Raw genomic sequence first — 8,401 nt, forward strand, 5'->3', positions numbered from 1 at the left:
GGCAAATCTTTCAATGTGAATCCTACAGTTTTCCTAAAATAAAATACCGACATCATGTTTAAAAAGGCCTAGGTATTGTCTTTTGTTAATGTAGAGAAAATTGTTATCCAGAAAATTTCAGACAAAATAGGAAATATAATAATTGTGAGCTAAACATTTTCCTGCTGATTGCCAACTCTCTTTGTTTATTATGTAGGGACCCAAGTAAGGGAAGTAACACTCACCAAGAACTATGTTAAAGCAAGCAGGGTTCATACACGTCCTGGAAAACCTGGAATTTCAAAAAAACTGTTTCCAGTACTGGAAATGTCCTGGAATTCACAAATAATGGTCAATTGTCCTGGAAATTTTATCGGTATTGTGAGGTGGACTGCAGCTTACCCCCATGCCCTGATAAAATGGCAGTTAAGCCACTTTTTTCCAACTTTGATAGCAGTATTGTCTACAGCCAGGGGGCTGTTATTGGCTAGGAACTACTTTCTTGCGCCCTGATCCACTTATTTTTTAGCTTGAAACTTTTGCTTGTGAACTAACTTGTAGGACGTCAATAATAGTGGTTAAACATTTTCTGAAATTAGACTTCGTTAGAATAAGTGAGCTTGCTAAACAGTGGTGAAGTCAAATTCCCTCATTTGGAGTGTGGCGGAGGGATACGGACTGCCGGCGGAAGAGAGGTCGGAGGAAGAAGAAGGGCAAGATGGAGGAGGGGACGCTGTGAGAAAACGGGGGTGTAAGGTGCACAGGGGAGGAGTAAGGAAGCGAGACTGAAAAAGGACTGGATCAACGTGTTGCGAGTTGGTTGAGTGGAAGTGATGCGACAAACTCTTGTGTAGCCATTTTCGGTAACCACTGAACCGCTGGAAAATCCCTTTGGTTGGGGAGTTGTGCAACAACCAATGGCGCCCGAACAAACGTGAGTCGGGGGTGTAAAACCTTACAGTATCCTTGAAATTTTATTTAGCACACTCTGTGTTACAATAAAACACTTGATTAAATAACTTAAGTTTCCTTTAACTGAAGTAAATTCTCCATCCGTGCAGCATGTATTGTAAACAAACATAAATTCATAGATAACATGTCGTGAAGTAGACGTTCGTCTATAAACTAAAAAGGCGTAATACATGAACTTGCACTTTAAAGCTGTTTTTTTTTTTTTTATTTCGGTGTTTTGTGATTTTTTTTGTGGATTCCCAAAGAATGATCAAAATTAATATGAATATTATATATTAGTACAGAGAAAGTTACTAGTAAAAACATTTTTAAAGCCATTAAAATGAGGAAATATTTATTTACTTATAGTCAGATCTGTACATAATTCTAACTTTTATATTAATTTGTCAGTAATACTCTTAGCAAAAAAAATCAAATTTTCCTTGTCACAAATCATAAAAATATATTTACAGCTGCAAAGCTTTCAAGTTGATATTTTCCTTTGGGTGGAGGATGTTGTTGTTTCAGAACGGGCTATTGCTATTTGGCCACAAGTTACAGCATTTGTCGATTCTTACGAAGGTAAACCCAAATCTGCTCTGTGTACCAAGTCTTTTCAGACTGTTCAGAAGGCTACTAAAGATCCACTGATGGTTGCCAAATTGTCTTTCTTTTCCTTTATTGGAAGTCAGATACAACCATACCTCAAGTGCTACCAGACTGATTCTCCCATGATTCCTTTCCACGCTTCTGACACAATAAAATTGTTGTATGGACTAATGTCATTCATAAAGAAGGAAATTTTGGATAAGGCAAACAATGATGTAGATTTGTGTGCACTTGATCCTAATAGCAAGGATAACACAGTGTTTACGAAGAGTATCGAAACTGGTTTTGCAACAAGAAAACAACTGATTATGTGTGTTACACAAAAGAAAGTCACAGACAAGGATGTTTTAGTGTTCAAATCTGAATGTCTAGTTATTGAGAGTATTGGTTAAAAGAATTCAAGATAAAAATCCATTGAAATATCCTGTAGTGAGATTTTCCTGATGTCTTGACCCTAGAACTCTACTATGCAATGAAACTGAAACCACTGAAACATTTGAAGAGTTGCTTCAGCAGATTGTCAATAGAAAACTGATCAGTACAGGTGTGTGTGATGCAGCTTTACTACAGTTCAAGTTGTTCCTCAGAGAAGTGTCACCAGATCCTTCACAGTTTACAAACTTTGATAGAAATACTCAAAGGTTAGATTCTTTTTTTTGTAAATATTTCCTGGACAACAAACAGTATGCAGATTTGTGGAAAGTATTTAAACTTATTTTGACTCTGTCTCATGGCCAAGCATCTGTAGATCGTGGTTTCTCTGTTAACTGAGAAATGCTTGTGGAAAATTTAACAGAAAAAACTCTAGTAACAATGAGGATTGTGTACGATGAATTTAAAGATAAAAAAGTAAGTGATGTTATTTTCAGTAAAGAACTGTTGGCAAACGCTAGATCAAGAATGCGCTATCAGCACTTCTTGGATGAACAGAAGAAACAAACATCTAGAGAGGAAAGTAGTAGAATGAGGTCACACATGTTAGAAACTGTCCAAGAACTGAAGAAGAAGAAGCTGCAGATTGAGAAATCAATTGATTCAATGAATAAAGAAGCTGATTCAATGGCATTACTTGCTGAGAAAAGAAATGATTTCACTCTTCTTTCTAAGTCCAACGCATACAGAAAAAAATCATGTGAATCTGCAGCCGAAGTCGCAAAGTTAAGCGAAGAGATTGAAAAACTGTCTAAAAACTGTTAAAAAAGGTAATAATTGTTTTGTTGTAGTTTAGAATCCTGGAAAAATATTGAAAAACAGAATTTTTATTATTATTAGTGTTTATCTTTGAATTAAGTGCTTGCCATTTTATCGATTACAACATAGTATCAAATAACAATTGTTATGTTTGAAAATCTGTGAAATGTCCTGGAATTGTCCTTGAAATTTTTTTTTCAATTTGTGTATGAACCCTGAGCAAGGCAAAATGGTGCAAGAATGTCGGTACTAAAACTAAAAACTGTGCAAATGAATTTGTTACTTCTAAAATTAAGTATCAAATGTTAATTTTTGCCTTACACACATTATCTTCATAGTTTTCTGTGATATACTTTTTTTTATTATTATGTCCTGACTTTTTTCTTAATCATTCTCTAAGAGGGTGTTTTGATTTTTAAGCAGTTTACAGAAAAAATAGTCAAGTCCTGGATGACGGTATCTTACAGCTTTCCATTAAAATGCTCTTATTAACGCAATTACTTCCGTATACTCTGGGTAAAGAAATCCAAAATATTATAGGAACAGTTTTGTACACAACCATGAGAAAAAAAAATCAAAGTTTTTAAGAGCATTGCCAATGCTCCGTACTGCGGTTCTCAGACCTCAGCAAGACTGTACAATGTTGTTTACATGCGACCTTGAAGACCTGATATTTCATAATTTGATGTTTAATTATTTGAAGCTTGTCAACAGGAACACGCAAGAAACAAAATAAAATAATTTTTAATGCAAATATTTACACATTTTTCCAAGTCAGCTTTACTTCTACCTCTAGCAGGATTTCAAATTTTTATTTATTTTGAAAAGTGCCAGTTTGAATTGTGAATACAGAATAACTATTTAGGTTAAAGTTATATCCTTTAAGTATTGAGCGAATGACTTCACATTGCGCATGAGGCATGATACTGTAAGAGAAAAATATGCTTCCAGTATGAATTTGTCTAATATATACTAGTTTTGAAGAGATGCACCATAACTACAATACAAACCCAATTGTTATCTTATGATAATTACCATAAAAATAACTAAAGATTCTTTGTAGATACCATAATGCTACAGAAGCACGATAGCTACCACATTTGCACTATAGTTACCGTAACAACCGAGATGTATATTTACCGTGATGGTAATGTATTTATTTATGACATTAAAATTAAAGAACATTATTGAAAAAGGAAAAAAAAAAACATGTTAAATTTTTATATGTACGGTTGATACATGTTGCGAAGAAATAATGTGATCTGAAAGAATGCAGTACTACTACGAAAAGTGAAAATGGTACTAGTGGATTTTTAGGTAATGGCAGTCTCTCTTGTTTTTTCAGTAATATCGGCCGAAAATTAACAAGTGTATCAGAAGTCGGGAGAAATGCCGATTCAACTAAATATTGGCAAAATCTGCTTCTTCAGTACAGCTCTACATTTGATGACATGAGTAAACATATTTCAGACTTCAGGATATTGAAAAAGACTTTAATTTCCATGTAGGTTTATTGTGCGTATGTTTTTTGTTTTGCAAGTGTAAATTGAATTAAGTAAAATGCTTCCATTTTTATTTATTTTTCAACTGATTAAACTTTAATGACAAGTAACTGATATATTTCTGACACTAATTTTGAGGTTGAAATATTTTTTTCAAAATCTAAGAGTGAAGTCCACATCTACTGAATTTTTTTGTTGGTCCCCTGAAAAACGATAGATAGAGGTTTGACTGTATACATAAGCTACATCCTGGTTATGGTGCCAAATTGAAAACAAAGAATTAATGATTTTCATAGGGCTAGAGTGGGTACTTGCAGCTACAATTAGAAAATATAATCCACAGCTGTTATTGGTATTCTCGTGAGATGTAAAAAAAATTACACTTGTTTATGTATCTGCATACAATACTTACATGAAGCAATTTCTTAGTGTTCTGTCTTAACAGTCACATTATCATATTTTTTTGATAACTATGGGTAATCATCTGGTCTCCCATGCAACATGAAATACAGCCTTCTGCTTATTTCTTTCTGAAATGCAAATATAAGTCATTAAAAATTCTTACAAAAATATATTTCCTTGTTGTATACGTGTATATTCCGAAGAGATACATTTTTTTCAGTTAAAATGTTCATCGATGATAATTAGTTCTACACTTTAAAAAACTAAACCTAATACAGTGTATTCCAACTAAATGTTTTGCAGTGACAGAAAAAATTATTTTTCTGGTGTGATTTTTTTTACCTGAAGGCCTACCAATAAATAAGAGATTGTTTTCAATTATCAGACCACCCAAACCTAAAGTAGATACAAACAAATGAAATGGGTAAGTCTAAGTAAAACAAACACTAAATTCTAATATTCTTCACAACTTGATAGTAATTTATTTATCTTGATTATTTTTAAGGTATGTGAACTTTTCCAAAATGGTTCCTATAATTCCCCCTTGCACAGCCTCAATCCGTCCAGCGGAGTCCCCCCTCCTCCACATCCACCTGACTCCACAGTTCATCAGAACCCTGGAATCTCTTTGCTGATCCCCGAACACATCCTCAATCCGTGAGTTCATTATGGTTGTATGAATGTTAAACTTTGAGAACACTTTTAATATTTTTTTCTCCATATATGCACACATTTTGTTCAGTTATTAACAAAACTCACTAGAATAAATCTTTACTTCAAAGCATAAGACTGTTGTGGCATCTTGATAATGACCGGTCAGGTACGCAATCGTCCCATATTGCTACTAGTTTGTTTGCCACGCTCATACAATTAATTGTTTTTTTATAAGATCAGTAGTAAAGCCCGTCTACAAACGTCCAAACATGTGTGCGGTCTATGTCTTTATCCTAATGTGAATTACGTCACATTGTAGCTCGAAATACAGCCCTGTCTACAATTGTGATGGTCCGATGTCCGAATCTACTTATTTCTAAAGACATCACCAAAGCGCAGTAAATATAAAGCACCAAAATAAAGTTTTTTTTTTTCATGTTCTTGTTTATTTTCATTCATTTTAAAAGTATGCAGATATTTTTCAATGTTCATTTAACATGTGAAAGTTTTGGAAATTGAACAGTATTTGTATGCTGTAATGCAAAAGTGAATGCTTATAATTTAATTCTAACCACACTGCAAAAATGAATTCATGTTTAGGCTTATTTGAAAAGTGCCGGTCGCAAACAGATAGCACCGATGAATATTTCGTCTTGGTCGATGAATATTTCGTCTTGGTCTTCCCTGCTTCCTTCCACAGTCTGTTAGAAACAGCAAAATAGAGTGAAATTAAATGTCCGCCTGGAGAGACGTGGAAGTTAGCAGTGGCAAAAAACTGCAACCAAGGGAAGTGATTGAGACTTGCCAGCCAGTTGAACGACTCAAAAAAGACGGTGAAGGTTGCTGAGACATGGGACTGGGACGAGGTTCGCACAAGCGGTGGCTGGGGGAAGACTTGTGCAGCGATGGGCACCTAGGGATAGGCCTGGGTGTGGGGTGGTTGGAGGTCGGGAGGAGGGACAGGCAGTATTTGATGGGAGGGGTAGGGGGATCCCGGGCATTCCTCCACGGCAAGGGTGTGCCTCGCACTGTACCCCATGGCCGCGGGTCCGTAGGTACACCTGACACCGGAATTATCAGTGACTCATTGGGGGGAGTGGCATGAAGAAGCAGAAAACAGCGGAGCAGCTGTATGCTAGGAATAGAGTGAGGCTGCCAAACTGGGAGATAGTCGGCCTAAGGCTGAGCAGGAAGAAGCAAAAGAAGAGGACGTTGCCGAGTTTGTGAAGTGAGCGTAGCTGAAGGTTGGTACATAGAGTACCGTGGGCTGGCTCACCAGATATTGGATGAAGCACTGCTGAATTTCATGTTCTAGTGTAAGGAGCCGTAGTGTCTCGGGGTTCACCCCGACAGTCTCCAATTCCTCTAGAACTTAGTCCAGTGCAGTCTCGTAAGGGAGACCCACTAGTACAATCTTAGATAAAGTCTTCTCCACCGGGAAAGTATGGCAGGGAATACCATGGTCTTGAAAGTACCGGAGCAAAACCTCACAGTCGTGCTGGGGGGTGATAGTGAGTGTAACCCCGTAGATAATCCATTGTAAAGTTCCGTTGTAGCTGCAGCTGAAGGGCCCTGTTGCTGCAGATGGCATCGACATTCAACTTCCTGTTAATGACAATCGATGGAATGCACTTCAGCTCAAGTCCGCGGTCCTGTGCAGCACGAGGCGGCCGTAAGTTCGGAGGCTTGGCCGTCCCCAATGTCAACACCAGAGCTGGATCCTGCCAGGCCTGCTTGACAAGGCGGTCTGCTGCTTCCTGGATATGGTTGGTCAGACGTGGGACGACCGGTAGCCGGGAGTCGAACACGCGGGGCATTGATAATCTGACTGGCAGCGAGGGCCCGAGTATGGGCAGTCGGAGTCAAACCAGTGCAAGTCTGGCGAGGAGGCACACGTGAGATGGAAGCAATGGGCGTGCATACCCGGGCAACCACATCAATGATAGTGTCCATAGTAGAGACAGCGATGCGCTTTTGGAATAATGCTGAGTCTTGATTTGAGGTCCGAGATTTATGCAACTCAGCCCGGGCAATGGCACGGAGACAGGTGTGCTACCACCATCGTCGTCTTGTCGTAAGCACGCGAACCAGTTGCGGGCGACAATTGCCATTGCAGCTACTTTGGAAATTTTCTGAAATTCCTGTCTTGGGGGTCGGAAACTGGGGCGGAATTTTCGGAGTCCGAGCTGGTGAAAACGGCATGAGTAGAGCTCGGGCAGGTGTTGCCCAGAATTTATGTTGGTCCTTGCCTAGGGGCGAAATGGTCGGAATCTGCCATATTGGATTCAGGATGTAGGAAATTTTCCCGACAATCGATAGTTCAGTCACTATCGATTCTTTAATGTTAGATTACATATATGCACGAAACGAAAAACACTGTTTAAAATAAAATAAGGCTATGCCTCCACTCACAAATAGGTGTGCGAGAGCACTGGAGCACGAGGAATTCGAAAATCACTACTTCGTAGCACAAAACAGTAAGTATCTAATCGAAAAGCGAATCACAGCAGGAGCGAAATCTCGCCACACTTGTGTCTTTAATTTTCACTTAACTCTTATGATGGCTTCCATCAGGTATTTGCGCCAACCGCCCAAACATATCGATTTTCGTCCATGTGACTGTCGACTACTGCATTTACTGATACATTGCCGCACATTAATACTGTTAATAATTAAACTAAACGGCTAGTAGACAATATTAATAGTCCAGTAAACATGTAATAAATAATTACCACTATCTGTTGCTGCTAGCCTGCTAGCCTGTATTACTATTTTGCACACTGCAAGTTTCTGCGGGAACTGAGCTGGCGAAGTGTGCCGTGTTCACAGCTTCTGCCAGTTCATCACCCTTGAAGCAGAGCAGTCGCGTATCGCCAATTTCATTTTTTAAACATAAAATGTTTTCGCATGCGAAATTTACGTTAACATTGTATTGGTTACTTATTTAACTTCCATAACCTCTTTAAAAACTCTTGTGCTCGTTGTAATTTCAAAGATTCGTTGTGACAGATATGGTTGTCATTTTTGTTTTTGCTAGGCACGATTTTGATTGGCCTATTGCATTCAAAATGCAACATTTTTAGAGCCAGTCCAATATGCAAAATATTTGATGG

Source organism: Bacillus rossius, chromosome 8, assembly GCF_032445375.1.
Source record: "Bacillus rossius redtenbacheri isolate Brsri chromosome 8, Brsri_v3, whole genome shotgun sequence".
Lineage (NCBI taxonomy): Eukaryota > Metazoa > Arthropoda > Insecta > Phasmatodea > Bacillidae > Bacillus > Bacillus rossius.